This window comes from Leptonychotes weddellii, chromosome 12, assembly GCF_054177405.1.
Source record: "Leptonychotes weddellii isolate Sample4059 chromosome 12, ASM5417740v2, whole genome shotgun sequence".
Lineage (NCBI taxonomy): Eukaryota > Metazoa > Chordata > Mammalia > Carnivora > Phocidae > Leptonychotes > Leptonychotes weddellii.
In genome coordinates this window covers 71,751,797-71,766,579 of record NC_138380.1, presented here as the reverse complement: position 1 = coordinate 71,766,579, position 14,783 = coordinate 71,751,797, and the positions used below count along the sequence as shown (strand labels likewise).

Genomic DNA, 14,783 nt, shown 5'->3' with positions numbered 1-14,783 from the left:
TCTTCCCTTCTTCCACACCTGTGTGTGCTCTCTCTAAAAATAAATAAATAATTTTTTTTTTTTTTAATGATCTATCACTCTTATCCTAGGGATTCCTTTTACTCCTCCCTTACCTTAATCCCCTCTTCCTGGATCTAAGATTTGCTCTCCTGTTTTGGTGGAACCATCCTCTGACCGTTTCCTAAGAAATGGTGCATCAAGGTTAACTGAGAACTTGCACATCTGAAATGTATTCACACAACCCTCTAGGTTAGTTGATACTTTGGCTAGATATAGAATCTTACATTGGAAATCATTTCTCTTTGAAATTAGAAGGCATTTTTCTGTCGCCATCTTGCTTTTAGGGCTGAATCTATGAGGAACAAAGTAATTCTAATCCCCAGAAACTGATTAACTTCATTTCCTCTAGAACCTTGTAGAGTCTGCTACTGGTCCCCATGTTCTAAAATGTTATGATCTGCTTTGGTATGAATTTGTTCTCATCCATTGCAATGGGCTCTCTCAATCTGGAAATAAATTTCTTTAAGTACTAAGAAATTTTCTTCAATGACTTTTTTGATGACTTCTCTCACACATTTCCTATTTTCTCTTCATTCAATGCTTATTTTTTGAAATTCTGAGTTGGTCCCAAATTTTCTTATTTTCTCTCATTTTCCCCTCCTTTCTTGTCTTTTTCTCTCTACCTCTGGGATATTAGCTCAAATTTAATCTCCAAAACTTCTGTGATTTTTATTCCTCCTAAATTTACAGAGCTGTTTTATTTTCCACTTTTCTACAAAACAGCACCTGATCAAGGGTGCCTGGCTGGCTCAGTCAGTAGATCACATGATTCTTGATCACAGGGTTATGAGTTTGAGTCCCACCTTGGATACAGAGTTTACTTAAAAATATATATATTAAAAAGGGAGAGGGGCACCTGGCTGGCTCAGTTGATAAGAGTATGTGACTCTTGACCTTGGGGTCATGAGTTTAAGTCCCATGTTGGGTGTAGAGCTTATTTTAAACAAACAAAAAACAGCACCTGATCTTGTTTCATAGATATAGTATCTTCTCTAATCTTTATGAAGATTTTTTTTTTTTCCCTCCAACCACAGTTTCTGTTCTCTCCAAGTTTTTTTTTTTTTTTTCAAGATTTTATTTATTTGACAGAGAGAGCACGAGCACCGGAAACCAGGAAGAAGCAAAAAAGAATTCTGTGGATCCTTCAGAGGCAGCGTGGCTCTGCAAACACCGTGATTTTGGACTTCTCACCTCAAGAACTGTGAGAGAATAAATTTCTGTTGTTTAAAGCCACTTAGTTTGTGGTCCTTTGTTAAGGTAGCTCTCAAAAATTAATGCTCTACTTCCCCCAAGGTTTGGGCTTTACTCTTTCCTTGGAGCAGGGTGGGTAAAGAGGGACAAAGGAAGACCAGGCAGTCAGCACTAATATAACCCTTTGCTCATGAAGCCCTGGTCCTATGGGATATATGAGGTTTAGGTTCTTGCTTCTGCCTACATATGCCCAATTACCTCTGGTATCCAAGAAGCCATATTTTAACTATATTATAGTGCAAGAGCCTCAGAAATATATGTCCAAATATATTTGCACTTAAACACTGAAAAGCTCCAAGTGGCAGAGATGTAATAGCAGCATTTGGGTTTAAATATTCCACCTCTGAAATTTAGAAAGTTCAATTTTAGTTGGTAGCAAAGACCAACGATTTCAATCATTTCCTGAACTAAGATAACATTTTCATTATAAATTTTTCTCAGAATCAGATATATTACAAATATTTACAAAGCCCTTTTAATCAGTTCCTTTTTTTTTTTTTTTAAACTTTTGGTCATTAGTGATGGGTGGGCAAACTATATCATTTGTGGCAATTATTATAAAAACATTTGCATAGTGATTACTTCTAGAACCTAATGTTTCTGCTAAAGAAATTAAGTAAATAAAGATGTGAGTGGTTAAAAATAGAAAAATGAAAGAAAATTGGCATGGACAACTCATAACCCCTGCCTATGCATATTATGAAAATGGCTCTCTAATTTATATTTAATTACTGAACTTATATAATTATAAGCTTATAGTTTTTGTCATAATTTTTGCATAATGCCCTCTTTGATAAGACAAAAGTAATTGTCATCTAGGGTAGCATAATGAAGGTTTGCAGTTTAAAGTACAAACAGTCTTCATATATTATTAATTGTAAAAACTAATCTTTAACAAAGGACCTATTAAGCATTTTTAAGTAGGGGAACTCAAAAATTACACTACATCTTGAAGAAAGAATAAAAAGGTAAATATTAAAAATCACAATTACAACATCCAATATTGCCATTTCTTTCTTTTGAAGTTACAAGAGCAATACAGTATCATCAAGGACCGAAGAGCAGCTTTGTTGGAACTGACGACATGATTTGTTTAAGACTAGCTGGAATGTACCACGGACTGCCATGAAAATGGCTGGAGTAATAAATCACTGAATCAAAACTATAAGACACTATTATCAAGAGTGTGTAGTGTGGCATAAATAAAAAATATTGTTAAACTTCCTTCACAATCACTTCAACTTACTATTAATATTTATATTAATATTTATATTAAATATTAAATTTATATATTAAAATTTGTATTAAATTAAATTTATATTAAATTTCTATTAATATTTATATTAATATTTATATTAAAAATTATATTATATTATCCCTACAGGCAAAAAAAAAAAAAGATTGAATGAGTAGACTCCAAGATCTCATTAAAGAAGCTACTCCTATTTAACCTTTACTCATTTTAACATTTTCACTTACTGACTCCATTTGCAAAGTATGAGCCATAAAATAAAATATCCATTTAATGTGGCTACTATATTCTCAAGTTCTAAAAACAAAACAAAGCAAAAAAAACATTTAGAACGAATACATTCTCAGAAGTAACGCAGGAATAAAAGGATATAATAAAATTTAGATGAAACTGTAGTGATTTGTTAAGTCTTATTTTCAGAGAGTCTTTCAGATTTTTTTTTAAGAGCCATACTGTAAAGGGCTTAAATATGTGAAGAATATGCTCAAGTGGACAAGTAAATACTTTTTAGATAATGAGAGTGCTGTATCTTTAGAAAAATCTTCCAGACAAGGTCTGAGATTAGAAGAGTATTCAAGTTGCCTATTCTACCCCCATTAAGGATTATCTTTCAGGTGGAGTATTTTAAATCACGCATGTAGTGATCATTGGAATGTAACATAAGTGTTTTAAATAGTAACTAAAGAATTTTATGACTACCAGTGGAAGCACCTCTTCAAATAACTAGAAAACTGTATTCTCAATCAAAGAAGAGAAAGGCCATTTCTCCTCTTTCAGGGAGCAGTGTAACTTGGCACATTCTTAACGGATAGCACCGTGGCCTACAACTGTACTCCAGTAACTCCATCAATGTGCTTGCTTTTGTTTGCCCGTGATTTTACTTCCTTGCTAAGGGTGACTCATAAAGACATTAACCGAGGTATAGAACAGTTAATAGCTATCTTTGTATACTCTAGATCATTGGTGGAAAATTGAGCTACCTCTGTCAAAAGCTAGCAACATTTGTCTTATAAAAATTCTATCAGTAGTGGGTAAAGAGATTCAATTTCTCATGAAAAAACTAGACCTTGCCTTCAAAAAAATTCACCAACATTTTATAAATGCAGGCAGTCTGCATATGAAGGGTTTTTAAATCCTGGAACAGCTGTGGTCAGGGTAGGTGGCTATTCCAGGTGATGAGAACATTAACTACTGACTCTAGCTGGGATTTAGTATTACCTGAAAAGGGGTTGGTAAAAGGCTTAGCAGTGTGATGGAGAGCCCACCAACGTGTGGGGAATCCATGGAACAGAAACCCAGGCAGGGTTACTTCTGCAGAAATCAAGTATTCTCTCAGAGACAGACATTCAATTCTCATCATACCAAGCATGTTTTAAAAGGGATTCATGGGACTGACAGGTATGCGAACACATTTCTCAGAGTCAAAGGAATCTGAGCTTTAGCGATTAAAATCAGGGACCTGCCACTAGCTAGTGATCTCTCTCTCTCGCCTCCCTCCACGACTGATTATGTCTGATTACATTTTCCTCCCTCCATCTGTAGTCAGAACCACTCAGTACGGTAGAAAACAGTTGCCAGCAGGCCCAGGGCTGCATTGTATCTGGACAGACCTCTTGCAACCCCGGGGGAAACTACCCTTCTAGCACTATTTCAGAGAATTTAAGGGTCATAACTCTGATGGTCCTGGGCTGCATCTCATGCCCAACCTCTGAATCTAATTTTGTGTTCAGGGATATAGAATAGTGTGATTGACCACTATGCCAAAAAGAGGTGAGTGATTTTTGAGATCTTGATTGTCAGCCTCTCTAAAGCTACATGGACTAAGGAGTAGCTCCCTAAAGAAATGGAGTTACTCTTGGCTGGAAAGGGAAATGGGACAACCACCACCACATGCCAGGACACTGACTACACAGAATAAACAGGATGGGCAAAGTGGAAAGATGGTCAATTTGAGATTATCTAGATACTCAAGGCTTTCTTTGGACTATGAGGAGCCAGCACTATGACAAAGGTGACTCTCACATTTGGTTGGTGATTTGAAGGTGCTATGATGAGCACTGCTCAAGTAAGGATTGGTTGGAAATTCTCAGAAATGGAAATGACCATGCTATCATAATGGAAGATATTAACAGTGTACAAAATATTTATGGTTCAAAATAAAAGTATGTATTTGTTTGTTGAAGGGCAATATGACAACAAACACTGAAAGTTTCTTTTTTTTTTTTTTTTTTTAACACTGAAAGTTTCTTTATGAACTTTTCTAGTTCCAGCCCTGATGCTTTTTTATCTGTGTGCTCTTAGGCACATCATTTAACTTTTGAGGTTCCATTTCTCCTCTGTAACATCAGCAGTCTGCTTCCTCTAACAGTATTTTGATGAGAAATCAAGTAATATGTTAAAAAACATTAAAACTAGAGAATACTAGTTTAAATACAATGCACTAATAATTCCATTAAAAAGGAGGATTATGGGTCACACAACGGTTGTGACAAAACTGAACCATCCATTTGCCTATGTGAACTTAAAAAAAAAAGTGTCTAGAAGTTACCGGACATGGAGATAACATCTTAATGCACTGAGACTGTACTTACTTATGGTCAGACCTGCCTCCTTCTAAGCCTTCTGTGCCTTAGTTTCACTGCCTCGGTAATTCTGTTTATGTGGTATTAAATATGGAAATCATGCCATTTCTTTAGGTTGGCACATTTTTCTATTTCACTGACACAGTGCCCTCAACTATGTATTAATTGTTCCAATTCTTTCCTAAGCTTAGTTTTTTTGTTTTTTTTTTTAAAGTGGACCTAATGTGGGGCTTGAACTCATGACTCTGAGATCAAGACCTGAGATCAAGAATCAGATGCTTAACTGACTGAGCCACCAGGTGTCCCGATACTATACCTTTCAATCAGAACTGGTTAAGTAAGTTATGGAAGGATCATAAAGTAGAACACTATATAGCCATTAAAAAACAGGAATAAGTTTTATTTGTAGGGCATGGAATAATTTCCAAAATATTTATATTTTAAAATTAAGATTCTAGTAAGTATAGCATGAATCCAATGTGTTTGTGGCAATATATAAATTTTACATTATTATATATTATATCATATATATTGCATATATTATAAATTGGACTCATGTGTGTATATATATTACACATATGTACAGACATACATATGTCTATACATATACATACTCATTTTTCTAACTACTATGGATTTTCTTAAAGAAAGGGAATTCGGCATTTGCAATTGTATGAAAGTTTTATTTTAGCATACACAATCAATAAAATATAAGTTACAATCAGTTTGCCCTAATAGCTGCCTAATATTATAACTCTTCTTCTCAAGCACCTAAGGTTATCATTTTATTCCAATATAAATATTTATTTCTACTTTGTAAGAAAATCAAAAAAGTAACAAACAACTTAGAGAAACTCCTACATCTTAGTTTGTTTTAAACAGTAAGTATTCTGTGTGTATATGCTTGATTGGAATATTTCTACTGTAGATGTCTTCGAATACCTGTTTTTCTTTCACGTTTGTATGACATTTATTACTTATTTGTAATTTATTTTCTAATTTTGAATAGATACTAAGTATGAAAATGCATACTTTTAAGAAACCAAAATATTTGACTTAACATTTTATTCTTTTGTGGTAAAAATTATGGTGGAAAGATTTGTTTTTTCTTTGATTAATCTGAACCACCTTAAGACATAAGATTGACACCTATGAAAATAATTTCAATATGAATATCTGCAATCCACTGTTGCATATGGCCATCCTCAGGAGATGGGACATTTAGCTTTTGGCTTTCAAACCAACACATGATAAACGTGACTTTTTAAAAATTAGCATGTGTTCCTGTTATTTCTTCTGGGTAAAAGCATGTACAAATTAAGGAAACATGAAGGAGATGTTTCAATGCAAATTTTAAGACAACATTTAAAAAAAAAATCTGGGATTTTTCTTAGCATTTGAGGTTTCTTTATTTCACCATATCTTTATTTTTCTTGTTATAGTCTTTGTCTTTGACTATATTTTTTTTTAATTTAAAGACAGAAAATGGAGTAGGAAGCTGTTCTCACATTCTAGGAAATAGGATTTAATGAACATTGACAGACATGAGAATTTAGGAAACCCATATTCAACTGCCTTTCCCCTCCAGAAATGAGTATTTTCAAAGTACCTCTCTCATTGTCAATGTCTCTCTCTGACACATTCAATGTCTCAGTGTCTTCAGGCATGAGCTTCAAGAGGGCAGACACCAAGTCTGCTTTCTACTTTTAGAGAGAGGCACTTAGCAGAGTGATTGGCATATAAGAATACAGAGAAAGTCAATTATCATATGGTTTCACTTATTTGTGTAACATAAGGGATAGCATGGTGGATATTAGCAGAAGGAAGGGAAAAATGAAGGCGGGCGAATCGGAAGGAGAGACGAACCATGAGAGACTATGGACTCTGAGAAACAAACAGGGTTTTAGAGGGGAGGGGGGAGGGGGGATGGGTTAGCCCGGTGATGGGTATTAAGGAGGGCACGTTCTGCATGGAGCACTGGGTGTTATACGAAAACAACGGATCGTGGATCACTACATCAAAAACTAATGATGTATTGTATGGTGACTAAAATAACATTAAAAAAAAAAGCAACTGATTAAAAAAAAGAATTCAATAAGCAGTTTCTGAAAGTATGAATGAATAAATGTATGAATGGACTTCATAATAACATATAGCAAAATGTAACCTTTTCTTTATGAGGAGAAAGGAGTTTGCTATGACGGAAACAATCTAACCAGGAATCTTGAAACATGGGATCTACTTTCTTCCCTGCACTTAATGTCTCTGACTTACTCTCAACACTTCAGTTTAATAAGAAAATAAAAAGGGGAGAGATGATTGTCTATGACTTTGAAGTCCTTTCTAGTTTTTAGGCATAATCTAGGTGAGATTCTTACCCATTTCAAAAAACAAAAATAAAATAAATATAAGGTACAGTCTTGCTTTGCTTGTGTGTATTTATTAGTAAATGTGATTTGTAAGATAAGGAACTGTGATCTGTAAGGTAAGGAACTCTCACCAGCACGTCTGTTCTGTATCTTTAATGCAGATGAATTAATTTTCACATGGTTTTCTCATTCACCCCCTACAAACCTCTAGGATTTCTCCCTCCCCCAAACAGGAATAACTATACCAAAAAGCCATTCGATAATAACTTCCTTCCATATCTTTCCCTCCTTTTCTTTCTCCCCCTCAACCTAACATTGCCTGGATTTCCTTAGGGCATCGTGGAGTCCCAGAATTTACAATCGAAAAGAAAACCTCCCCTTTCTCACCTCAATTCATGTTTGAGTCACATGTGGAAAGAAAACAAGCAAGGTCAGGACACAGGAGAAGAGAGGAAAACAAATGCCACAAAGATCCTTCGTCTGAGACAAGACAGGGTGAGGTGTTTCAAGTCCCTCTTTCACCTAAACCAGGATTATTTCACCCCAGGGGAAGTTACCTTCATGTGAAACTTCCTTCTCTTTTCTTATTCTGCTTAACCGAGATATGAATAATTAAAAAGGCAGAAAAGGAAAAGTAGTGAGTTAGTGGCACTGTTGTCAGTCAGATGGCCTAGGCACTGCGGAGGGGTAAGATCCTCAGCTGCCTGCCTTTCCAGCTGTGCTGTAGGTCACGGTCCTCAAGAGGAGCTCACTTTCCTTTGTAATATCCACGATGGCATTTCGGGAAGCCTTCTTGCCTCTGGAGTTCTCCTCTTTACCCCAAGTGCTATCAACAATTCAAATATTATTCCACGTAACATTCCAAAGGAAGTCAGTGTAGCTCCCCTTTTAAGTCAACGAAAATTTTAGGTAATTTAATGCAGCTTTCAAACTTTTTACACCATGCTCATGGGTAACAAATAGATTTCACTTCACAGCCAATACACACACAGACATAAAATATGTATCTGAAAACAAGGTTTCACAAAACAGTTCGTACCCTTACTACATGCAATACATACACGTTGATATTTCCTGATTTTTTTTTTTTTTTTTGGAATTCCAGATCTAAAAAATAAGTAAACACTTGGCTGGGCCAATTAAATCACAATCTCTTTAGAGTAAGGAGCAGGTATTAAGTTTTTTAGGACATTCCCCCAGGTGATTCCCATGCGTTAAGTAACTTTGGGACCCACCCTTCCAAAGGGTTTTCAGGTGAATCTCTTAGGTTTTTGAGTGATATAATCTTATCATTTGTAAATAAGCTTATATCTTTCCATCTACAATCATACTTTTGTTTCTTGTTTTATTGTACTTCCCAGAACTTTTTAAGATTATTTGAGAGAGAGAGCGCGCGCTCCCGCAAGCAAGCAGCAAGCATGGGGGGGGAGGGGCTGAGGGAGAGAATCTTCCAGCAGGCTCCCCCAGAGCGAGAGCCCCACCTGAGGCCCCATCTCACAACCCTGAGATCGTGACCTGAGCCGAAAACAAGAGGCCAATGCTTAACCGACTGAGCCACCCAGGCGCCCCCCGGAATGTTTAAAAGAATATGAAAGAGTAATAGAAACAAGCATCTATTTAAAAATAAAACAAAAACTGGCCTTTTTCAGTTGCGGAGCCGCAAGGTGAGAAACTCTTGTCTATGCCTGCAGCCAGGCAGTCCAAGGGACGTCTGCAGTCTATGCATGTCTTCGGATACAAGAAAACCGCCACACCGTGGCACACAGCAAACGTGGGAAATGCCTCATCGAAAGGAACCTGAGGCCCCTAAACCAGCCATACTTGCTTCAATAGAAGCTCTGGACCTGGTCTGCTTCTGCGCAATGAGCTATTCGCAGGTGAGGACCTCCGAGTCTGCGTGAAGCGAGTGGTCACGTGGCCCAGATTTCTACGCTCGCCACTTCATCTCATATTGGAGAGTAGCCCATTACCAGCAACACATGGATGAGGCTTCCAGGAGATCTGTCAAAGACATCCTCATCCAATATGACCAGATCCTGCTGGTAGCTGATCCCCGTTGCTGCTAATCCAGGAAAGTTTGGAGGCCTTGGTGCCCGTGCTTGCTACCAGATATCCTACAAATAAACGCTTCATAATAAACAGTGGCTGGGGAATTTAAGCTTGCACAGATAAATAAAACTCTGATTGTGGTCTATAAATTGATTGCATATTCTATTAAACAGTCACAATTCACAGTTTGTAAATACACTGATCTAGAACTGGAGTCCGCGAACTACGGCCCCGGGGCCAAATGAAGTCTGCCACCTGTTTTGTAAATAAAGGTGTCCTGGTGCACAACCACACCACGTTTTAATGCATGATCTCTGGCTGCCTTCCTGCCAACGGTGGCAGAATTGAGTAGTTGTGACAGAGGTTATATGACCCACAAAGTCTAACCTATTTCTTACCTGACTTTACAGAAAGTTGCTCCCCGCCCCCCTGCACGCGCCTGGCTAAAGTAAGTATTTTGCCTAAGGTCAGGAAGGGTGGAATTAGGTTAAAAAGCTAAGAGGTTAGAAAAGGAATCAGAATCCGAATTTTGAGTAGTCTTGGATTTCAAACTAGGGACTGGATTTTACTGCAGGAGCAGTAATAAACCATTCCCATGTAGGAGTAAGACTCTTTTCTGATTAACAGTCTCCAGCTGGGTTCTGAAACCCTGAAAATATAGCACGTTAGGCAGGGATGGAATTATATCTTGTTTCGAATGCATTTCTCCTCTCCAATAGATCATATTCCCTGTGAATCCACTAACTATGAGCTATGTGCTTCACTCTGTCAAACTCTTGAATTTATAACCTTCCTATTTTTAGATAAAGATTCCTGCCTGAAGTGTCATAACTGAGTTTCATAACTCCAGACCGTATTCAGTGAGCATTAAAGGTAGAGTTCCCTTGTTCTCTAGGGAGCAGTGGTGTTGGGGGTCAACTATGTTTCCTGCCTAAAGCTGTTGTGGTTTTGACAGTACATAAAATAAGCAGCAAGCCCATTAAATTAAAGGTGGTCAAGAGACCAGTAAAAGAATGTTAATTAATTCATTAAGCTGACATGGTAAACATTTACACTATTCATCTATCTATTAAATATATTTGGCTTTCAGTTATCACAGTAGCCATAGAGTTTTTAAAAGCAACTTCGATTCTATTCACACTTGCTTCAAAGATAGCATTAAAGACCTGTCACTGACCTTGAGAATGACTAAGGCCACATTGTTCTGATATTATAATCTAAAGCTGCACTTAACGTATCTTTTCATATTCTAAAAGGTATGGTAAGACATATATGCTTGAGGCAAAAGGTCTCAATTAATTATTTTAATGTTTCATTTTCTTTGCCAGGTGGGTTTTATTAACAGGGAGAGATTAGAAAAATCTTCACAACATGCAGTAGATAAATATATTTAGCTTACAAATAAAGGTCCTATAAATGCTTTATGAAAAGATATCTAGGAGAAAAAAAATTCCAAACTTAAATTATAATTAAATTTGCATTATACATAAAGAAAATGAAGGTGGTTTCAAAGAGAGTGGTTATGTGTCAAAAGAGAGATGTGAAGAATGCAGAAAGATTAATAAAACCAAGCAGGATCTCATTAATCAAACATCTCCAAGTGGAACAAATGATTTGATTTGAATTTGCCTCTATATACACCAATGATGGAATCTGCTTTTTTTGTGAAGCAGCCAAAATGTCAGCTTGATAAATGGGGTAATTTTTTCAAAAGTACCTAAGCTGTAGTTTTTTACTATGTTGATGAATGTAATAGTAAAACTAAGATTAATTATTTGTTTAAAAATCTAAATAAAGCTTTGATTACTTTGACTAAGAAGATTTGATTTTTTTAATGAATTGACCAAATAAAAACTTTAAACTGAATGTTTGGGGTGCCTGGGTGGCTCAGTCGTTAAGCGTCTGCCTTCGGCTCAGGCCATGAGCTCAGGGTCCTGGGATTGAGCCCCGCATCGGGCTCCCTGCTCGGCGGGAAGCCTGCTTCTCCCTCTCCCACTCCCCCTGCTTGTGTTCCCTCTCTCGCTGTGCCTCTCTCTGTCAAATAAATAAATAAAATCTTTAAAAAAGATAAATAAATAAACTGAATGTTTAAGGGATTGAGCATACAGGGAAATAACCACAGCATGAAACGATTTAATCTGGCCAGAAAAACATCTTAGACCAACTAAGACAAATATCTGTTACTAATACCATATTTAGGATTCTGAATAATTGATAACAATTTCTAAAGACAGAGTAATTGCCTATATATTTCCGGTGTGGTATAAACATGGTTGAGGAATGTTTGTTTCTTTTTACCTGAATCACATGAAAAATATGATAAAAATGAATGTCCAAGCCTACCTAAAACAAAAGAAGTAAGCAAATAATCAAAAAAACAAAAAACAAACAAAACCAAAACCAAAACCAAAAACCTGTCAGTTAAGCATCTGACTTTGGCTTGGTCATGATCTCAGGGTTCTGGGATCAAGCCCCATGTCAGGCTCACCACTGAATCTGCTTGTCCCTCTCCCTCTGCTGCTATCCCCACTCATGCTCTGTCTCTCTCAAATAAATAAATAAAATCTTAAAAAATTGTTTAAAAAATCTTGCTCACTATAAAACAGCTCACTTTTTAAATAACCAGATACACTGAGATAGTTTTGAAAACCCTTGCAAACTTTACAATAACAATTTGAGATTATTGCCAAATGAATACAACTACCTAAAACAAAACAACAGAAACAAACAACAAAACAGTATTCCTGGTACCGTTAATAACATCCCCAGTAGGGTGCCTGGGTGGCTCAGTTGGTTAAGGGGCTGCCTTCTGCTTAGGTCATGATCCCAGGACCCTGGGATGGAGCCCTGCATGGAGTCCTGCATGGAGCTCCACACTGGGCTCCCTGCTCCCTCTCCCTCTGCCCCTCATGTGAGCACTCTCTTGCTCTCTCTCTCAAATAAATAAATAAAATCTTTAAAAAAGCAAAACAAGGCGCCTGGGTGGCTTAGTTGGTTAAAAAAGCAAAACAAAACAAACAACAACAAAAAACATCCTCAGTGACACTGGTCTCACTGGCAACCTAGTAAAGGAATAACTTTTGTTGCTAATTTTATTATAGGTTTTCTGTGAAAATATCCAGTATTTAGTTTCTATTTTATTCAAACTTATACATTGTTACGGACTAAATTTTGTCCCCCAAAAATTCATACATGGAAACCCTAACCCCCCAATGTGTATTTGGAGATAGGGCTTTTGGGAGGTAATTAAGATTAAATGAGCTCGTAAGGGTGGGCCCTAATCCAATAGAACTGGTGGGCTTATAAGAGAGCAAGATCTCCCTCCCCACCTCCTCACCAGGTGAGGACAGAGCAAGAAGGCGGCCAACTAAAAGCAAGGAAAAGAATGCTCACCAGAAACTAAATTTTGATCTTGGACTCCCCAGCCTCCAGAACTGTGAGAAATAAATACATTTCTGTTGCTTAATCTATCCTGCCTATGGTATTTTGTTATAGCAGTCCAAGCTAAAACATCCATGTTCACACTTTTTTTTTTTTAAAGACTTTAATTTATTTGACAGAGAGAGAGAGAGACAGCGAGAGAGGGAACACAAGCAGGGGGAGTGGGAGAGGGAGAAGCAAGCTTCCCTAAGAGCAGGGAGCCCGATGGAGGGCTCCATCCCAGGACCCCGGGATCATGACCTGAGCTGAAGGCAGACGCCCAAGGACTGAGCCACCCAGGAGCCCCACATGTTCACACTTTAAATAGTCAAGTAATTCTGCAATATTTGTTATGAAAAATAGCCATGCCTCCACATTGCACCTCTCCCTACACTCCAATTCCCAATCATTAGAGCAGCAATTCTTAACTAGGGAAAACCAACCCTCCCTCCACCCCCTGATCCTCAGGGGCCATTTGGCAACATCCTGAGACATTTTGGTTACCGCCAAAGGGGGAAAGGAGAGAGGGTTGCTATTGACATCTAGTGGGTAGAGGCCATAATGCTTTCAAACCTTTTGCAATGTTCAGGATACTCTGCACAACCAAGAACCATCTGGCCCAAAATGTCAATAATGCCCAAGTTGAGGGACACTGATTTATAGGGAGTTGCTTTTAAGCTATAACTTTTTAATGTTTATCTTCAAATCTCTAAATAAGATGGTTGTTTTGCCTTTTCTTTTCTTTTTTAAAATAGTTTTATTAAGGTACAATACCATACAACTGTATATGTATATACATACATATGGTAAGTGTATGATTAAATGGTTTTTTAGTATATTCACAGATGAGTACAATTATAACCACACTCAATTTTAGAACACTTTCATCACCTCGGAAAGAAATCCCATGCCCCATACTCTCTACCACTGCCCCAGCCCTAAACAACCACTAATCTATTTTCTATCAATTTCCCTATTCTTATGAATGGAATCATACAATATACAGACTTTTTGTGACTGGCTTTTTTCACTTAGCATGTTTGCAAGGTTTATCTAAGTAGCAGCATGTGTCACTACTTCATCCTATTGTGTAAATATGCCACATTCTGTTTATCCAGTTCTTCCATTGATGGACATCTGGGATGTTTCCACTTTTTGGCTATTATGGATAATGCTACTATAAACATGTGTGTACAAGTTTCTGTGTGGACATATGCTTTCATTTCTCTTGGGTATATACCCAGAATTGCTGGGTCATATGGTAACTCTATGCTTAGTCATTTGAGGAGCTGTTAGCTATTTTCCAAAGAAGCTGCAATGTACATTTTACATTTCACATTTACATTTTACAACGTAAAATGGTGTGGGTGAGAGATCTGATTCCTGCACATCCTGACCAGCGTTTATCTTTTTGATTCTGGCCATCCTAGCGGGAGTGAAGTATTATCATATCGAAGTTTTAATTTGCATTTCCCTGATGACGAATGATGTTAAGCATCTTTTCATGTGCTTACTGGCCATTTGTATATCTTCCTCGGAGAAATGTCTATTAAGATTTCTATCTGCCTCTCCTACCGCAGCAACCCCCATCATGAACATGCACACATATTGGAAGAGAATACAAACTGTGCTCTTGTTAAATCAATGTTTGTTACCACATTCTTAGATTATTATAACTATATAAACATTTTCAACAGCTGAATCATTTAGTTTAGTATAATGTCATAACTTCCCCCCACAGAATCATTATCTTATTATTTCCTTCTATGTAACTTCTCATTGCCATATCTCAGAAATCTT

At 37.1% G+C, this 14,783-nt stretch overlaps 1 protein-coding gene and 1 pseudogene across 1 annotated transcript in view; one reads left to right on the top strand and one right to left on the bottom strand.

The window, feature by feature from the left end:
- SEMA3E (semaphorin 3E) overlaps positions 1 to 14,783 on the bottom strand; it is a 238,825-nt gene that overhangs the window by 143,130 nt on the left and 80,912 nt on the right. The window lies entirely within an intron of this gene.
- On the top strand, positions 9,196 to 9,638 carry LOC115939703 (small ribosomal subunit protein uS9 pseudogene; annotated as a pseudogene).